Genomic DNA, 21,795 nt, shown 5'->3' with positions numbered 1-21,795 from the left:
ATGATTTGCCGATCACACACAGGTGTATCGGCGTGCGTGGCGGGGTGCTGTTAGGTTGCCCAATCACAAATCTTGCTGAATCAGGCGAACCAAGCATGTATTGGATAGCGCGCCATATTTAAAGGCAACGTGTACTGTTAATCATTCTCTGTGTTGTTGGGAGTGAGAGAGAGAGAGACGCACAGAGCTGGGTGATTTAAGATTTGCATATTGACTGAGAGACTTGTTGTGTATTGTGAGAGCTTTGTCCTTTGTTGTTTTGTTTACATCTTTGTCTTGTTTTATATGTGGAAGTGTTTCGTATGATTGGCTGTACATTTGTTTTCTGTTTTTTGTGAGTGCTGTAAGTATGCCCGCAAAGCGTGGGAAGAGTGATTCTGGTGGGAGTGGGAGTGCTACTCGTGCGAGTACGTGTCGGAGTGAACGTACTGTTCAGGGGAGTGATGTTGCTAGGAGTGCGAGTGCTTTTGCTGGGAGTGCGAGTGCTGTTGCTGGGAGTGCTGTTGCTGCGAGTGGTGTTGCTGGGAGTGTGAGTGCTGTTGCTGGGAGTGGGAGTGCTGTTTCTGGGAGTGGGAGTGCTGGTGCTGGGAGTGGGAGTGCTGTTGCTGAGAGTGGGAGTGCTGTTGCTGGGAGTGGGAGTGCTGGTGCTAGGAGTGCGAGTGCTGTTGCTGGGAGTGGGAGTGCTGGTGCTAGGAGTGCGAGTGCTGTTGCTGGGAGTGGGAGTGCTGGTGCTGGGAGTGCTGCTGGTGGCGCAGTTGCTGATGGGGTGTCTGGTGGTGGCGTGCTTGCTGGTGGCCAGCTTTTGGAGTCTCTTCCATTGGAAGAAGGAGAGTCCAGTCAGCACCAGGCAAGCTCTGAGCCTAAACCTGCTCGGAAGAAACGTGTGGAGAAGCCACGTAATCCTCGCTTCAATGACCAGGAAAATAGAGCTCTTGTCACTGGGATTCTGGAGCACTATGACAGTATCTATGGACATTTATTAGGTAAGTGTACCTTGACATTTATTCTTCAAATACATGTGATCCTAGGTCATCTGAGTTTTGTTCATATGCAAATATGGGTACAGAATATCTTTCTATGTTAATTAGTGTGGAAAAACAGCTTTTTATCATGCGTTACAAGGACAACAAAACTCAGGCGTTCAATTTGCGAGAACTGCATACAATATTAATGCAACCTTGCTTACATGTATAGGTTTAGTAGTGAATGCTCATGTGCTTCACATATTACACCTAAAACAGCATGTTTGCTTTCTCTTGGAACAGCTAGCAGTGTAGGAAACTGGTGCTTGTATTATTATTAATTGACCTCATATATTTTATATATTTTTCAAGGGCGGACAAGTTCATCAAGCAAAAAAGAAATGTGGGACACAATAGTCATTGGTGTCAATGCGTGTGGGAATCATGTCAGGGACTAGCGCAATTGTCACAAGAGATTTGACGATATTAGGTCAAAATTAAAAAGGAAAATACAAGACCAACGCGTGCATGCTACTGGCACTGGAGGTGGGCCGACACCACAACGTCTGATATTAACTCCATTGGAGGAGCTGCTTCGGGCAAAATTACTTCCCGTCGTCGTCGAGGGCTTGGCTGGTGACCGTGATATTGGAATTTATCCCTCACAATTTCCACCAGGTGAGAAATATTACTGTACTAGGCGTGTCGTTGCTTACAGTTATTTTGCATATTTCCGCTGCTTTTTATACTGTCTTCACAATATAAGCATACCTGCATCTATATATGTATATGTCTGATTCTGTATATATATATATATCTCAAAATAGACATATATGTTGTAGTCCTACTAAAAGCAGTAACTAATATAGCACGTGCCATAGCGTGGTCATTTACATGTGAATTCCCAAAATGCATTGCTGCAGTGGAAGCAATTGATGGTGGGCGAAGATGGGGAACAACAGGGTAGTACACATGTGTAACACATGCTAATGAGAAATTATTACTAGCTACAGGTACAGAACATAAATATGTATAATATTATTGTGTATTTTATTTATTTTACTCCTACAAACACGACATTACTGCCTATTCTAAGCATGCATCAAATATATTGCATGCAACGGCCTACAAAGATCACTTGCACTAACACATCTATAGTTGTTTATGAAAAGGTCCATTTGTGCTTTATGTCATATACAGACAGCATAATGAGGCACACGTTGCATATGTTATGTCATTGTGTTCATAACTTAAACACTGCAGACGACTATTTAGCTCCTCTAACATTGTGTTAAACCAGCTGCAATGAATATCTCATTACAGCATACATTTCAACAGAGGGGGTGGGGTTCAGCACAAACACAAATTACAGGGTCATCTTAGGGTCAACTTAGTTCACACCATTTTCACCTGTTTGAAGTAATTGAAAGGTCTGGCTGATTAGGCTTTTTATGGGAAGGGAATACCGTTCTTACAACCTGACTAGCACAACTGAAGTTAATCACACTCATTTGAAAGCGTAACTCTAGCTACTAAATGCCCCAACAACTCATTAGTTATCAAAGCGTACGTCACACATTAGTTCACTCATATCTATAGTTGAACTACTATCAACGACACATTATCACACACTGCATGTCTTGTCTTGTTGAGTGACAGCCACATTCAGGTGTGCCACATCTTCTATTAATGTACCACACATATCCTGTACCAAAAACAAAACTTTTTGCAATATGACCACCTTCATGATAAACATTGTGAATGTTCATCTCATGATAGTTATGTACATTATGATACTGATATCACTACACAACATATGATTTTTATGTACAATTTTAATCTATTTATCCTCACGCATTACTGCAGAAACATAGTATGTTGTATGTTAGGGAACTCAAAAGTTCTAAGTACACAGGCATGTACATTGTTATTACAACTATTTATGTTCACTTTCACACACACATTTTCGGTTAAGGAACTGATGCTGTTAGGTACTCATAAATACAGAACATACAATAACTGTTTGTTCAATATTTACACATGTAAATGTAAAACTAATGTTATTGTTATATATTGTTGCCCCTGGAGGACATGTGTCACCTGAGACGGAACAAGTGTCTTCACCTGGGTCATGCAGCTCAACACACCTAGAAGGTGAGTGTATCAGTTGGTGGCCATATAATATGTGCACTTCTATATGTTATGTTGTCATGTTCATTATTTGTTTTGCACATGTTCTTTAAATAGGATTACTTTGTGTCAGTGAAAATGAAGTGTAAGGCAACATGTATTGTGTTAGTGATGTTAACTATCATGTAGGAGTTCTGCGTTTACAGCAAGTTTTCATTCATTCATATTTCATACTGAGTCCAAACATTATTCGTAAGTCAAGGTAGTTTTTAATGTGAGGTTATAAAACGTATGGAAACATGTTAGTTGTTACTTATGACACAGTATAATTACATAGTAACACAGCAGAGATTAACATGCCATTTAATAATGTGTACATTTATTTTTAGAACATGATGATGAAGATGATGATGATGATGCCACCGCCATAGACACAGAAATACAATCAAGTGAGCATGAAGAGGTTCCAATTGAAACAGTTTTACCGCCAAATTGTCCATCAACTACCACATACGATGCAATTGTAGCTTCTGAGGAAAACATTGTGGAAGCAGAAAATCGTCGCCATTCTGATCTGATGACAGTGCTGGAAAGGATGATTGCACTGCAGGAAGAAACGATATCATAATTGGCACATCTCCACAGAGTTTCATTGAAGTGCCTAAACAGTTGCAAAAAATCAACACCTCATTCGAAGCATTAGTTGTTCAGCAAACCCAAGCAAATTACTTGAGAATGACTACTGTACTACATTTAAACTTCAACACCTCACAGGCAGGATCTTTACATGCTGGTAATTTTTCACCACATGCATCTTATCTTCATTCCCCAGGTCCGAATGTTACCGGTCAAGTAGCAGACATTGCTGTGCAGGTTCCTGACGACATCCTACCGCTGCCATCTGTACAAAATCAGGAGCTGACACCTACAAAGGAGGCGACAAAAACAAAACAGCACAAGCAGTTACTACTGACCAGTTTTTGGACACAAACAAAAAAAGACACACATGAAACAGACCAACCATCACTTGTGCAGTGTCTACCAACTTGCTCACATGTGTCAGTGGGCACAAGTCCTGTCGGTGAGTCACTGGCCAAAAGCCCTGTTGGTGAACAGTCACTGCCCACAAGCCCTGTAGGTGAGTCACTGCCCAAAAGCCCTGTCGGTGAACAGTCACTGCCCTAAAGCCCTGTAGGTGAGTCACTGCCCAAAAGCCCTGTAGGTGAGTCACTGGCCACAAGCCCTGGCCGTGAAGTGCCAGAGGCCACTCAAAGTGGCTCTGTTGTGGCTAAAGTTGTTGCAAAACGAAAAAGGAAAATACAAGAGACAACAAGCAGGCCTGTTACTCGCTCTCAAAAGGAACAAAAATAAATAAATGTTATAATTCACTAAATATGTCTTTGGCCTTGTTTTGTTGACTTCAGATTATCTAATTAATATTGTATGTATGCTGAAGACTGTGTTGTTTCCAAACTTTCAAGTATGTTCTTGTACACGTGAAGTTTTGGAAATGTTAACAGTCCTAATTAATGAATAGTGTTATTAATATTGATGTATGAATCGTGTATTCAGTAATGGTCCACCAGGAGCCAGTTGCTAAGTTTAGAGAAGCTGCCATTGACTTTGCAGCAAAACATTGCATTTGGGTGTGTTACTTGATGTAATCATTGCATGTACATATTATGCACATGCAATTAAAAACACACCTATTTAACTGCAAACATCTTTCTTGTACGTGTACAGCAGGATTTTGTGTTAAATATTACTTACCTTTGCTGGCCATTGTAATGTTGTCCTTTAATCATTTATGTGTTCTTGTTTCAAGAACATCTCTGAATTTATACTAATATATATGTAGTATGTATGGATATATGCACACACACACACACACACACACACACACACACACACACACACACACACACACACACACACACACACACACACACACACACACACACACACACACACACACACACACACACACACACACACACACACACACACACACACACACACACACACACTGTGTGTGTGTGTGTGTGTGTGTGTGTGTGTGTGTGTGTGTGTGTGTGTGTGTGTGTGTGTGTGTGTGTGTGTGTGTGTGTGTGTGTGTGTGTGTGTGTGTGTGTGTGTGTGTGTGTGTGTATATATAGTACTATCTAAACTGGTATAGATGTATTTACAAAAAACATACACTTCATGCTTACTTGTGTAAACACAGTATTTTAATAATACAGGCCTAATGTTTGTGAACTATACTACCTGTGAGCCTATAACAGTATTGGGCTTAAACACATTTTTATTACTTAATTCACTCATGTTTATCACCATTTAAATAGGTTTCATACAAGGGATACTTACTGGCATCAATATGTTGTGTGTACTCCTGTATTATATATATATATATATATATATATATATATATATATATATATATAAAATCAAAAAATAAATAGTTGATACCGTTCTGTGGCTAACGAAATGCTTTTATTTGTGCGAGCTTTCGAGATACACAAAGCTCGCACAAATAAAAGCATTTCGTTAGCCACAGAACGGTATCATCTATTTATTTTTTGATTATTGAAGCTCGGCTAACACGGTACTGATACCTCTATATATATATATATATATATATATATATATATATATATATATATATTTTATTGGTTTTAACACTACAGCCCTTCTAAATAAAAATAAAACATTTTTTGATGGTAAATCACATTTACCATACAGGTCAATGCAATAGGCCATACAAGTGTAAGCCTCTATTATGTTAACCTTTAAATAAATCACAGCAATATAAAAATCCCTCTTTACATATAAGCCCTTAAAAGTTGTAATATACACACACACACATTTAAAGTTTGGTTTTACAGACATATTGTTATATATATATATATATATATTTATGAGAGAGATATATATATATATACATATAGACACTTAGTTAAAATGATGCAGACTATGATTATGTACCAAGCCTTTCAGCTGAAAATGCATTGGAATGGGTACCCGAAGAAATGAACCTACCTCCGGACCAATTGTTTGAAGAAAGCAGTGGCGATTCCTATGAGCGCTTCATGGAGGAGATGTGTGTCATACTGGATTCAGCGTTTGGGTCAAGCGTGGATGCAAATGCCTTGCTTTTCTGTAGCGACCAGTTGCAGGCAGACGAAGAGTTAATTCTAGAAGAATGGTAAATATAACAATCGTTATGCGTTGACTCTGCGTTTATTTTTATTTATTTTTTGTAACCACCATTTTCACTTTCAATGCGTGGATACAGCGTAACATTGCAGACTGCATAACATGTATCGATCGCAAACAAATTGTTTTCTATTACAATATAGTAGAACCTGAAAGAGTAGTACACATTGCTGACGGAATAAATATAGGTACTTTCCTATCCCTTTAAACATATTAGCAACATTTTCTCATAACTCTAACACATACCTGTTTTGTTATCATGCAACATCTACAAAATAAAAAACCGGGTCCACCACGTATGACTTGGGACCCTTGTCATGGGCCAAGGCATCCTTAAAAAGGATTACGGATGTAAGTCCCGCCCCCAAGCGACGTGCGCGCCTCAAAGCCTATTGGCTGTGTTGTTTTGTTATAGTTACGGTAACTGCAGTGTGTCATACACTGGGGGCGTACACTGGGCGTTAGCCGAATGTTAATTGAGTGGGAGGAGTGTTAGCGTGCGTTTCACGCTGGCTTAACATGACGTCACACGTATTGCATTTGCGCATTGTGTTATCGGCCGTGCTTTCTGTCCAAACACGTCTGTTTAAAAATAATACAGATGTACTCGTTTATAACGAATGTAGTTTCGTCTTCATTGTATTTGAAATAAAAATTTTATGTTTACTGGTATTTTCAACATGTATTGAAGGCACAACGTACGCATTGTTTTGCGCATGCGCTAACAGTTAGTCGACCCAACCGTGAAGTGCGTGCGCACACTAAGATGTGCGCGCACATTTGTCAGTATACAGGCAACGTTCACTTCCTATACATAGTTATGCCTGCTACAAATTTAAAGAAAAATTACATACTGATGTACACTTGTACTTCTAACATATAAGTGACTGACGTGTGTATGTACACAATCATATAGAGCTGTGTAACGCGTTGTCACGGATACATATATAGTAAGGTGCCATTTTTGACCATCATGTGTTTGCTGTATTTCAGAGATGTCGGGGAAGATACAATCGGATCAATGTATGATTTCAGAAGAGTCTACCTTTATATGAGATGATTGTGAGGAGGAGCCACCGACTACTATACTACATATGGAACTAATTTTATATTGCTTGCAGCGCTTATTAACAAACAATTAAAAATGTGATACCCTTATGCCTATATTGCATAAGCACTTAATTAACATAATGATGTTGCAAAAGAGTGCCTCATGAATTTTTATTGAGTGTTCTTTAATTACTACTAGCATTTTATGGCATGGTGTGTTTTATATATAACAACCATTCCCACTCTGCTAACACATTTGTGTATTCTATTGTGTAATGGAACGTATGACTGTTGAAACTATGTAACAATAATAATAATATGAGCATGTTCATGTATAGCGCTGCTAGTTGTACGCAGCGCTTTACAGACACATTTTTCAGGCTGAGGTCCCTGGCCCGTGGAGCGTACAATTTATTTTTTGCCGCCTGAGGCATAGGGAGATAAAGTGACTTGGCCAAGGTCACAAGGAGCCGACACCGGGATTTGAACCAGAACTCCCCTGCATCAAACTCTCAGTGCCAGTGTGTGTCTTTACTCACTGAGCCACTCCTTCTCCCAATGTAAAGGACACTTACAACCAACTTGCCATTTCTTATTAAAAATCTCTTGTTACATGGGTATGTTGATAAAATGGTTTGGGACTGTAGCAAATAATGTTATTGGCTAGATGTTGTGGTCCCCTACAATGCATGATGTTCTGAATATTACATCAACATCATGTAATGAAGTACGTTTCTGTGTATATTTCATTAACCTAACTAACTATAGTTTACTGTGTTTATTAAACGTTCTAAAAATAAATAGTACAGTCAATATGATGATATAAGCTACCATAATAAAGCTGCTGTTATCATTTGTCGGTGTTATACATGGATCCTACACAAATTGATACAGACACAAACAGTTGTCTTAAAAAGTGTGTCTATGCTAATGTGCACGTGATTGACGTTACAATTGTCAGAATACTTGATAATTATCATCATGATAATGATGAAGTGACGTGATTGACATTCCAAAAATATTACCAACATTGTCATAGTGGGAAATTAGAAATGCAAAATTACAGTAACATTTGCGACAAAATTGTGGTTTCTGTTAACAGTTTTACACTTGGTACATGTAGGACACATCCACACACGTGTGACTTATACATACACATGTCACAAATTTAAATTAATGTTGACTATTAATTCCTAGCATTAATAAACACCTACATTGCTAAATATAAGATGTACTACGCATTGTTGTGATTACAGGCATTCATGCATGGAGTGTTATGATCAGTCAATTTCATCCGTGATGAATGAGCTCCAGTAAGTAAACAAATAAGTACAGTTATCCCCTTTTCTCCAAACACCTCTATATTACATTAATGGAATTTATAAGGAAACATACATAAAATGTGATGAAATGTGAGTAATCATTTTCTAATACAATGTACATGAAACCTCAAGAGTAGCTAAATGCATATACATGATACAGAAAGTACATGTATGTTACATTTGTCTTTAAACCAATATGTTGGGTTTTTACTTCAAATAATTATAGGAAGATTGAGGTAGGCACATCTTATGAGAGATGTCAGCAAATATACATACCATGATCAGTCATACTGGAGATATACCTATAATGCAAAGGAACAATATATAAATTGCAAACATTGACATGCCATCTTCAGTACCGTAAACAACACAGCAAAGTGTGTATTTGGTGTTAAATGTGCAACACCATGTATATTTAATCACATTCAAAATGTAAATCAGCCTGGTGTACACATCATATGGATGTACATGTTACACTGCACCAATAACATTGTATGTAAGCATACTAGAAGCATGAATGACTATGGGCATAATAGGTGTATTGTCTTAGCATAAGGAACAACACAATGCTAAAATATTAGTGCATACACGCATTCACATACACACAACTAATGTACAATTGAAGAGGGATTATATAACCTGTGCAACAATAACATACCGGTGCCACATCCCTTTGTGCACACAGCAGAGAAAAGAAAGGTATGCAACCCATATTCATCTGTGTCCTAACAGAAGGTTATATAAAAAAAACATTATTGTTAATATAACATAATAAAACTATAAAAGTAGAACTTGGAACATATATGTTTTTACTTACAAGAAAAAAATGAATTGATGAGATTCTGGCGTGTCTGGCCACCACTGGCTGTTTGTTCATTTTCAGCAGCTACATGGGTGGGATGCTCGTCTACCAAAGGCTCAGCTAGGTCTGATTGTACATTGTGCCTGAGTGCAACATTGTGCAAAATGCAACAGGCAAGGATAATATCAGACACTTTTTGAGGCTTGTATAGAAGAGCCCCACCAGTTCTGTCCAGACACCTAAATCTGGTCTTGAGTAGGCCAAATGTCCTCTCTATAACAGATCTTGTAGATATATGGGCTGCATTGTACCTCTCATTTGCTTCAGTTTGAGGGTTTAACACCGGAGTCAAGAGCCACGGCCTAATTCCGTATCCTGAGTCACCTATAATGAATGGAGCACACATAAGCTGACATTAGTGATCAAATTCTACAATGCCAACATTCCTAAAGAAAAATGTGTTTTGTGTTAGAACATCTAAATCTGTACTCACCCAGCAGCCAACCATGTTCAAAATGTCCCTCTTCGAACGCATGGAAGACTGAAGAGTTCCTCAGGATAGAGGAATCGTGACTGGAACCAGGGAATTTGGGTACCACATGCATTATCCTCATCGTGGCATCACATACCACCTGTACATTGAGTGAATGGTAGTGCTTACGATTGCGGTACACATGCTCACTCTGACTAGGTGCAATCAAAGCAACATGTGTGCAATCGATTGCACCCAGCACACATGGTATCCCTGCTATATTATAAAAGCCAGTCCTGACTTCCAGCCACTCTGTCGCCTCTGTAGGAAAATGAATATAATTCCTAGCGCGTCTATTGAGTGCATAGAGAAACTGGGTCAAGGCCCGCAAGAATGTAGATTGCGAGACCCCGCCCACTATGCCCACAGTTGTCTGGAATGACGCGGAAGCAAGATAATGTAATGAGCACAACATTTTAACAAGCCCAGGGACTACACGACCTCTGGCTGTGAAAAAATCTAAATCTCCCCTTATCTCCTCATAAAGAGATAAGATTGCTGCTGAACTCAAACGATAGCAACTTACTATCTCCTCCTCACTCATCCCATCTAACAGGGTTCTCTCCCTGTACACACGCAGACGAGGCACAACTTGTCTCCTCTGTCTTCTCCTCTGATCTCCTGTCCCTCTACCTGTCCCTCGGCCTGTCCCTCTCCCTGTCCCTGTCATATCCGCGTGCCTGTCCCTGTCACTGTCCCTCGGTCTGTCCCTCCCTTGCCCTATATCATTCTCTTGATCAGCAAGCATGTCAGAAAAGAATGTTCCTCCGTCTCCTAAACAATCGCAACATTTTGAAATGAGTAGCTGTGAATGAGCAGGTAATGGGCGTCCTTTAAATAGGTATGTGATGATGTCAGGTGACATAGTAAAATGCAAGGTGTTACATTAACATAATAAAGTACTTCTGTGCCAAGCTGTGTGCAGTTGTTCTTAGAAGTATTTGTTGTGTGTATTCTGCAGGGAATGATGATATTTGCCAATGATGTGACGTGAAGCTTTGTACAAAGATTGCTTGAAAATAAATAGTTTAATGTGCAATGCATGTAACACTTCTGAACGCAACAGTCAGTCATGTAATTAGACAAAAAGGCTGAGATTGACGTGGGAAAAGTTTGGTGTAACATGTGTAATTAGCCATGTTATTGTCACATGTTGACAACAATGAATAGTCGTGTGCATATGCATGCATTTCTGTAAGGAGGATAGTTGCTATAGAATGAGTTTACAAGATGTCACAATGATGAATTACTGTACATGTGTGTATAAGTTAGGTTGAAGTGCTTGTAATGCAACGGTTATAATGTAAACATGCAATGTGATTGCGCGTCCAATAAGTGACGTCATGAAAATAGGGAGGACCAAACCTAGATGTAAACATGAGAATAAAGATGTACATGAACGTTTAAAGATGCGTCACACATTACAAGCATTGTGTAATGTAAAGGAACATGAATATACGGTGTATGTGTGACATGTGTGACATCATGTAAACAATTGTCGCTCAATTCATTAAAATGTGTGATATGATGTGAGGTTCTCCTTTAAGAGTTGAGTATAGTATTTTCCCTTGACACATCATCACATGATGAGTAATGTGACACGCAAATGCTGAAAACATGTAAAAGTACAATGTTATGCAAATAATACACGTCAGCCATGACACAATGCAGGTAATGCCCCCCACACTGTAATGCAAATGACGTTTGTATTGTGAGCAATGAAACGTAAACAGTACTATACTGTTATACGTCCCCGCTCCATTGACTTCCATTGATGTACAGAAGAGTTTTTTTTCTAAGTGCCGTTCCGGCAGCCTTAGCGATCGTTCTCCCCTCCAACCTGCCAACTTTAGTTGGCGGGAGAAATTGGCCATAACATCTCAATTTCGTAGTGCCGATCAGCCCCGATAAGCTGATTTTGGTACTTGAATCCAGCCGAATTAAAAAAAGTGGCGATCAGTGGCGAAAACAGGCTTATTGGCAGCCGACTGGCCATAACAAAATAATCGGCTACGAAAACTGGCGAAATCAAGCACTTATCGGCGCTTACTGAATCTCAAACCCAATTTTGGCTATAAAATGCCGAAAAAATCCTTATCAACGCTTACTGCATGAGGCCCATAGTGTACATTGCTGAAGTCCATTTTATCCAGATGATCAAAACTCTAAGTCACCACCAGGATGGCTGAGTGGTTAAGGCGTTGGACTTAAGATCCAATGGACATATGTCTGCGTGGGTGATGATCAAAACTCTAAGTCACCACCAGGATGGCCGAGTGGTTAAGGCGTTGGACTTAAGATCCAATGGACATATGTCTGCGTGGGTGATGATCAAAACTCTAAGTCACCACCAGGATGGCCGAGTGGTTAAGGCGTTGGACTTAAGATCCAATGGACATATGTCTGCGTGGGTTCAAACCCCACTCCTGGTATTGCTTTGTTTGTCTTGCAGATTAACAATATTGAATACATTATTCCTGGACATGTTTATTTTGTTGATACTTTTGCCATAGTCCACATATTGATAGTTCATATTTGTCATCATTCAAAAGTGAGTGTTACCCATATACGCTCAAGAGCCATCTGTGTGACTGAATTCTGTGCTACCAGCTATGTAGTCATGGCCGAGGGGTTAAGGTGATGGACTAGAAATCCATTGGGTTCCCCAACGCCGGTTCAAATCCAGCTGATTACGTTGACTTTTTCAGTGGTATTAAGTGTTATTAAAAACTTCACTGCACTTATCGTTTGGTTTGTATCTGCTTGGCAAAGCAATCTTTACTTACTGGAATATGTGGCACACTAAAGAAGAAAACACTCTGAATTCTTCAAACATTTTCCAAGTTATACATTTTAGGGTGACTGTGCTAAGTACTGCATGTATTGAGATGTGTACATTCTTTACAGTCTTAGGTACCATTTTATGGCATAGTTCTTTTTATTTAATAAATAGTATTTTTATAGTCACTAGGATTCTCTATGTTGTATGTGTAGTGTAGACCTGTTTTAACCCTGCAGAGTTGCACTATGATCTGTGTCTCTTTGTGTTTTTTCCCTTACATGGCCTGTCAAGCAAGTGTGCTGATCCCCTGAGGAGTACAGGATTATCCATTGAACTTTTGGCGCCAGGTTTTTTTCTTTGTTTCCAAGTATTTTCTTTTAGTACTGACAGTATTACTAGGCAGCCATTATATTTTGTATTTTTATTTGCCACATTGGTGTTTTAATCTTTAGCGCTTGTTCACATTTTTTCTTTTTCACATTCTTTACAGTCTGCCAAAACTATATTGTTTAAATACAGCCACCGCCTCTTTTATTCTCCAACATCTCCGATTTTTTTTTAGGATTTTTTTCCGAATGCCACGCACTTCACTGCACTTCACCACGTTCATGCCGCATTCTGTCCGCATTTATACCGCATTCATGTTGCATTCACACCCGCGGTTGATGTGCGGTTGATGTGTTTATTGATAATGGTTCGGATTTAATTGGTTGTAATTCTTTGCGTATCCGCCAGATGGCAGATATTCATGAATTGTAATGCGCATGCGCTTCAGTAATGTGTTGACTTGCAGGTGTTTAAAAGAATACCACAGTGGTCCATTGTAAATTGGCTTTGGGACTGAAGAAGTTACAATAATATATCAATTTAGGCTTTACATATTAAAAAAAAGAAAAGCACAGTTTCTGGTCTGGTTATTGTCCTGAGAGTCTCGCCATGAGTGCACAACTGCAGTCCGTGTTCCAAAAACCCGACAGAACGTACGCTTATTTAATATGGGCCGTGATTAATGCAACAGATGATAAGATGGCAACAGTTGTTCAAATTTATCAGTATTTTATCGAAAACTATGACTTATACAAATTTTCGCCAGATGCTCATGTGTGGAAGCATGCAATAAGGAAAAAGATATGTGGCGATCCATGTTTTTTTCATATTGATCCCGATGTTATTGGAGGGTATTGGTGTGTATCACTGGATTTTTCCCGTATCTATGATCATGGAGACTGCAAAAAACGAAAGGTCGTGTTAAAACCAACTAAGAAACGTCAGTCGCTGGCAAGCAATGCGAGAGCGACAGCGACAGTGACAGCTTCCAATAACGGTCCGACCGTCAGTGAAAACCTGGTGACCGGCAACCCTTGCTGTCTGTCCCTGCCCGGATACCTGCAGTCTGAGCCGGATTTCGTGTACAGATTCGAGCACGCTTGCATATACCTAAGCGATTTCCAGCCTCATCAGCTGACTACAGGTGTAGTAGTCTTGCAGTCACCTGTCAACGACATGTATGATCAAGAATACGGGACTGGCAGTGGCTCCGTGCCAACTGATTGGCAAAGTCTATGGTGAGTAATGTTGCCGTATTTTATTCTGTTTTTGAAATATCAATATCAATGTGATTCAAAAGTCAAGCGATTCTCCTGTAAGCAATATCATTGGTTGAGCAGCTTCTACAGTAGATACTGCACAATTGGTGAAAAGCTAGGTGCATGCGCATTGGAACCTTCTTGAAACGCATATGCGTATCATCACATCGACAGTAGGCGCATGCGCATGTGAACAGGAGATACCCCCCAAGAAAATTATTGGTGGAACTGACTGTGGGAACTTCTTTAAGGGACTGACTGACCATTACAGTAAAACTTTTACTTTTTTTTTGTTCCTCAGAAAAGAAAACTTTGTCATCTCATGCGGAAAATTACAAATGGAGGGATTTCGATGGATAATATCGCTTTGTGTTACAATGCCTGCACATTGCTGAATCTGAGTAAAAGAAAACAGGTACCGGAGTCTACAGTTTAGTGGCCATTGTAATTGATTAGGATAGAATACCTGAAACAGTATGCTGTTGTTTTCAGACCGTATACAATACTTTTTTTATATATACTGTATAATGAACCCGAAAAATAAAAAGTATGCATTTATTCTACAGTACATATATTCCAGTACATATGTGTATTCTATACCCGTACAGCATGTATTGTTTTAATACTCTTGTGATGTACAGTACTGAGCATGCCTACAGTATACAGTACAGTATGCCTGGACAGTACTGTACAGTATGTTCTAGAAACACTGTATTTTGTTACAGAATAAATGGAGACAATGGAATAATTTAAAATAAATCAACATTTTCTTTCATTGGTGGAGTAAGTACAAAAACATTTATTTACAAATACAATGTAAAAACATTTTAAGTGTACAGCAATTCAAAACATCAACAGGTGTATGGTTTACTGCTAGTGAAAACATTTATGTACAGAAAGTCAAAACATTTACAGACAGTCAGGCCTGCACACAACTCCAGTCCTCTGGGGCCGCAAACAGCCTCGGTTTTAAGGCCTGTTTGCAGCCCTCGTGGACAGGAATTGTACAGGTCCTGTGTACAATAAGGAAAAACATTTCTTTATTAATACAAGTTAAAACACGCAACATCTCCTTTATTAAAGTACATAAAGTCAAAACATGTAGCACAACAGTATGGTGTTATTAAAAATATATATTTCTTCATAAAATGTAAAAAATGCAACTTCACCTTTATTAAAGTACAGAAAGTCAAAACATTTACAGTAGGATGGTGTACAGAACAGTCAGTCAGGCCTGCTCAACTCCAGTCCTCGAGGGCCGCAAACAGCCCCGGTTTTAAGGACAACCTTGAAAAACGGGCCTGTTTGCGGCCCTCTGGGACTGGAATTGTGCAGGTCCTGTCTACAGTAAGTAAAAACATTTCTTTATTAATACAAGTTAAAAAACGCAACATTTCCTTTATTAAAGTACAGAAAGTCAAAACATTTACAAAAACATTTACAAAAAATAAACAACAGTTGAACAGTCACGCAAATTCGATCCCCACCAGATTGTCCTTCCAGGGCCGATGCCTTGTATGGCGCAAAATACCATTAATGGAGTCCCGAACGATTTTCATTAAAGGATCTGTTATTGAAAAATAGCGCCGCAATTCCTCCACAATAGTCCTTCTTAAATTTTCAGTAAGCACACTTTTTTCGGTATTTCCTTCGTAGTTCACTTTGTAGACCCACCCGCAGTACACCAAGTAGGACACGTGGTGCTTAAAAATTAACATGGCATACTTCTGGGGTAAACCAGCACTCATCACCCTATACTTCTCCCTGAGTGTCAGTTGCAGCTCGCGCAGGATGATGTCGGGCACTGTATCGATGCAAGCGTATGTAGGTTGGGTTCTGTGAGCGGGTGTTCTTCTGTGAGCGGGTGTGCTTGTGGCGGCGAGAGAGGATAGGTTGTCTGGGAGGAAGCTTTCCTCCTGTCTTGCTCGCCGTGTTGTCTTCTGGCGTGGTCTTGACGGGGTTGTCATGTTATCCTCCTCCTCAACGGCATACATGTACACAAATTCTTTTGGTGGAGGGGGTGCACTTGGTGTTGGAAGGTGGTTGAAGGTCCCAATCATCACACCCATGCCACCCTCCTGCTCCGGTGTCGGGGATACAGGGGCATGAACACCGAGCAAATTATGTATCCCCGCTATGTTAGTCTCTATCTTCTCCATCCGTCGATCCATCTTCTCCATCAGTTGATCCATCTTCTGCATCCGTTGATCCATATTTAGCATGGTCTCTAAAAGCAGATCTATCTTTACCAGCACAGTAGAATTCCCGGGGATATCCACACTTAACCCATTCAGCATGCGGTCTAACGAGCTGGTTCTTGTGCATGGCGTGCTGTGGAGAACGGGGTGGATGGGTGCTACGGAGGATGAGATGGGGGTTCCATGGAGAGAAGCAGCAGCGTCGTCGAAGAGGGATGGAGAAAGCGACCTGTGGATTTCCGGGCAAGAAGCGGCAGATTCATCTAAGCGTAATGGAGAAAGTGACCCGTGGATTTTAGGGGCACCAGTGGCAGCGTCGTCGAAGACCAGTGGCGAAGATTGGCTGTCGGTTTCCGGGAGAGCGGCGGAAGTGTCGTGGATGAGTTAGTGGAGAAGTATGGCTGTAGATTTCCGGGAGAGCGGCGGCAGAGTCGTCGAAGCATAAACGAGGAAGTGGCCTGCGGGTACGATGGGTTGGCTGCCATTTACATAACTACAGTATTTAATACAGTATATCAATTTTTATATTGCTGCATATTAATAGAACTATATATTGTGTAGATCTATCTCATTTTATAGTTATTTCGGTATATTTATATAACTACAGTATTTAATACAGTATATCTATTGTTTATATTGCTTCATATTAATAGAACTATATATTGCGTAGATCTCTCATTTTATAGTTATTTCGGTATATTTATATAACTACAGTATATAATACTGTATATCTATTGTTTATATTGCTGCATATTAATTGAACTATATATTGTGTAGATCTCTCATTTTATAGTTTTTTCGGTATATTTATATAACTACAGTATATAATACAGTATATCTATTGTTTATATTGCTGCATAATAATTGAACTATATATTGTGTAGATCTATCTAATTTGATACTATTTTTACTGTAAATTATGTGCTGTACTTGTGGCCTACTGCACTGTAACTTACCGGATTGTTGTTTTTCTGTACATTGTAGGGAGACAACTCTTCTGGTCGACAAAATAAGTGAAGAGAATGATGAGATGAGTGCCTTATAGGTCAAATACACAATGAACCACCAGGAGAGGGATAGGGAGTGATCACAGGACCATACTAATTGAATAATGTAATTAAATACGTGTATGTTAGGTAATCAAATAGTGGGTTCAAACTGTGAACTGAAAAGTGAATCAGAAAAAGGGGGAAGGGAAACACAAAGTGATTGTGCCCCTAAAAGAATTCACTAAACTGCACACCACTGAGTGTAAAAATGAACTTTTAATAGATTTACTTAAAACATATATTACCAAAGAATTGTGTAACGTGAATTAAAAATAAATTAAATCAACACTATCAAGCATCCATGTCATCAGATATATGATTATACTACCCCAATTAACAATCTAATCTTGGTGGGATATAGAGGACATGAGATGATGTAAGTCAGGGTATTAACCCCTCTGGAACAACTGTGAGACCCGGTGGTAAATATATATATATATACAAGTCAGCGAGCTAATAAAGGAATAAATATCCAAACAGCCTGCTAGGATTTTTAACATTGAGCACTTCAGTAATAAATGTCAATATAGTGAGGTGCAAATACTGTGAGTGGTAAAGCTGACACTCACAGCAATGTTGTTGGTGAGTTCACAGCATAAGCCCTGTGAAGACACATATCATGGATAACAGGGATGAAAAGCTCACTGACTGTAAAAACTGGATTAAGTAACCAAATACTAAGGTCTATACACACAGAACCAGGAGACTACTGACACTACATTAAAACAGCTCCAAGTAGGAGACTGACACCATTGCACTGACATATCCTGACTTACATCATCATCTTTGAAGGTACAGTAAAATGTATGTCACACGCTTTTGCCTTATGCACTGTACTGTACTAGTGTGCAGTTTTTGAGCACTTTTCTTTTCTTGTTATAGGAATCATGAATAAAGCTTTCTTCCAAGAGAAAATTGTGCCTGAGATTGTGGAATACATCACACGTGAGTTCCCGGATGGTCACCGTTTCTACCAGGACACCGATCAGAAGCACACCGCGTCAACAGCGCATATCCTTGAGCGCGGTATCAACTGGGTGAAGATACCAGCGGAGTAAGTGCGGTAACCGTGTTTCATTTTTTCCCACTGTTTTTACTGTGTACTGTATCTCTTTAACTAATTGTCCTTTTTTTCCCCTCCAATGACAGATCGCCAGACTTCAATCCTATCGAAATGGTCTGGCATCAGCTCAAGGACCATATCCGAAAGTTGTGAAACCCTCCAAAAAGGATGAGTTGGCGGAAGGCATACTGAGTTTTTGGAACGATGTACTCACCGTGTAATGATGCAATAAATATATTGACCATATTGCGACTGTGTTGCCCAATGTGATCGTGCGTAATGGGCAAGCATCAGGAAGGTAGTATGGTATAGTACTGTACTGTAGTATTGTAAGTACAGTATGATACAGGTAAGTATGGCACAGATTTTTTACCTGAGAGAGCAGCACCAGCCATATGGTTACAAAGTATTTAACAGTAGTCACAGTATACAGTAGTTCCAGTATAGATTGGTTTGACAGTACTAACTGCATAATGTTGTGCAATATGGAGTAGCTATGCAGTACACAATGCCATAACACAGTATGCACATAACTGCTCAATTTTTTTCTTTCCTGAGAGAGCAGCACCAGCCATCTGGTTACAAAGTATTTAACAGTAGTCACAGTATACAGTAGTTCCAGTATAGACTAGTTTGACAGTATTATACAGCACACATTACCATAATACAGTATGCACATAACTGCACTAATTTTTTGTTTTCTTGTCTTTTCAGAAAAAAAGGATGGACTGGGGGATAGGGGGGGGTATCGTGTAAAGTTTGTGAACTGTTTGTACAGTTAAGTGTACAGTATCTAAACTGCAGTCATAATGTACACAAAACCTCTCCTCACTCAATGAACTACTGTACTGTACACAGAATGAGGAAGAAGATAAAGACGGAAAATATATTATATATATATATATATATATATATATATATATATATATATATATATATATATATATATATATATATATATATATTATATATTATATATTATTAATTAATATTATTTTCAATGTGCATTATTTATGATTATCCACCGGCCCTCAATGTCCATCTGACATAAGAACTGAATAAAGACTGCATTTTTTATTATTCATGATTATTTGTATATTTGTATTTTATGTCCCTGATAAAATAAAATAAATATTTCTTTACATTCATGATAATCATAATCATTGACAACCCCCCAACCCCCGCACACACCTACACCAAAAAGTGGTAATTTACTGCATCAACAACATGAATCAGATAATGGATTTTTTAACTCTCAATTTCACAGTGCTGTGCAAATCAGATTTACATATCAAATTCGAGAAGGGATTATCAAAAGCGTTACCGTAACAAAGCCTCAAAGGGTTGGGGGGGTGGATGGGTGAGTCATGCGCAGTAATCATCAGTTAGCTCCCTTCCCAAAGAGGATTACAGAGAGGTGACTCAAAGCCAACAATGGGAAAATTAGGCACGCAGGCGCAGAGAGGTGATGCTCGACAAATAACTGATGATTAAAAACACAATGGCAAGCTTTAGAAACAGAATGTATTCTGGAGAGGTGTCTGTCGATAAGAGGTTCAAATCCTTGAGCGAGCCTTGTGTGTGTGCATGGGGGAGGGGGGTACAGGGTACAGGGTACAGATGCATGAAGGATTAGCTGTACTGCAGTTTAAAGAACTTGCATATTTTCAAAAGGCAGGTCATAATAATAATTTGATCCCTACACTCCCAAATACATAAAAACACACAAATCAACCATGTGCAGTCAAACACATAGTGTCGCAGTCAAAAGCTACAGCACAGATTGAATATCGTAATATCAAGATGGTTTAGGCAGGCTTGTGGAGAAAATAAAAATAAAAAATGAGGAGAAAAAAAAAATATATTTTTTTTGGTCACTCACTCTTGAACTTCGAAAGCAAGCAGTGGTGAACTTACAGATGCATGCACAGTAATCATCAGCTATATACTGTATCCCAACGAGGATTACATGCAGGCGCAGAGAGGTGATGCTTGGCTAGGGATGGATTAAAAACACAATGGCAAGCTTTAGAAATGGAATGGCTCTGGAGAGGTGTCTGTCAATAAGAGTTTCAAATCCTTGAGCGAGCCTTGCGTGTGCGTGGGGGAGGGGCACATGCTGAATGGGTTAAGTGTGGATATCCCCAGGAACTTTACTGTGCTGGTAAAGATAGATCTGCTTCTGGAGACCATGCTAAATATGGATCAACGGATGCAGAAGATGGATCATCGGATGGAGAAGATGAATCGACGGATGGAGAAGATAGAGACTGACATAGCGGGGATACATAATTTGCTCAGTGTTCATGCCCCTGTATCCCCGATGCCGGAGCAGGAGTGTGGCATGGATGTGATGAATGGGACCTTCGACCACCTTCCAACACTAAGCGCACACCCTCCACCAGAAGAATTTGTGTACATGTATGCCGTTGAGGAGGAGGATAACATGACAACCCCGTCAAGACCACGCCAGGAGACAGCACGGTGACCAAGACAGGAGGAAAGCTTCCTTCCAGACAACCTACCCTCGCCCACCACCACAAGCACACCCGCTCACAGAAGAACACCTGCTCCCAGAACCCAACCTACATACGCTTGCATCGATACGGTGCCCGACATCATCCTGCACGAGCTGCAACCGGCACTCAGAGAGAAGTATAGGGTGATGAGTGCTGGTTTACCCCAGAAGTATGCCATGTTAATTTTTAAGCACCACGTGTCCTACTTGGTGTACTGCAGGTGGGTCTACAAAGTGAACTACGAAGGAAATCACGAAAAAAGTGCGCTTCCTGAAAATTTAAGAAGGACTATTGTGGAGGAATTGCGGCACTATTTTGTCAATAACAGATCCTTTAATGAAAATCGTTTGAGACTCCATTAATGGCATTTTGCACCATACAAGGCATCGGCCCTGTAAGGACAATCTGGTGGGGATCGCATTTGCGTGACTGTTCAACTGTTGTTTATTTTTATTTTTTGTAAATGTTTTTGTAAATGTTTTGACTTTCTGTACTTTAATAAAGGAGATGTTGTGTGTTTTAACTTGTATTAATTAAGAAATGTTTTTACTTACTGTACACAGGACCTGCACAATTCCAGTCCCTGA

General features: G+C 39.6%; 1 non-coding gene across 1 annotated transcript; it reads left to right on the top strand.

The window, feature by feature from the left end:
• Window positions 1-12,360: 12,360 nt before the first annotated feature.
• TRNAL-UAA (transfer RNA leucine (anticodon UAA)) lies at window positions 12,361-12,443 on the top strand. Its single transcript has one exon. It is a non-coding gene; the product is annotated as a tRNA-Leu (tRNA).
• The last annotated feature ends 9,352 nt before the right edge of the window (window positions 12,444-21,795 follow it).

Source organism: Ascaphus truei, chromosome 15 (genome assembly GCF_040206685.1).
Source record: "Ascaphus truei isolate aAscTru1 chromosome 15, aAscTru1.hap1, whole genome shotgun sequence".
Taxonomy (NCBI): domain Eukaryota; kingdom Metazoa; phylum Chordata; class Amphibia; order Anura; family Ascaphidae; genus Ascaphus; species Ascaphus truei.
This window is presented reverse-complemented; position numbering and strand designations above follow the sequence as displayed.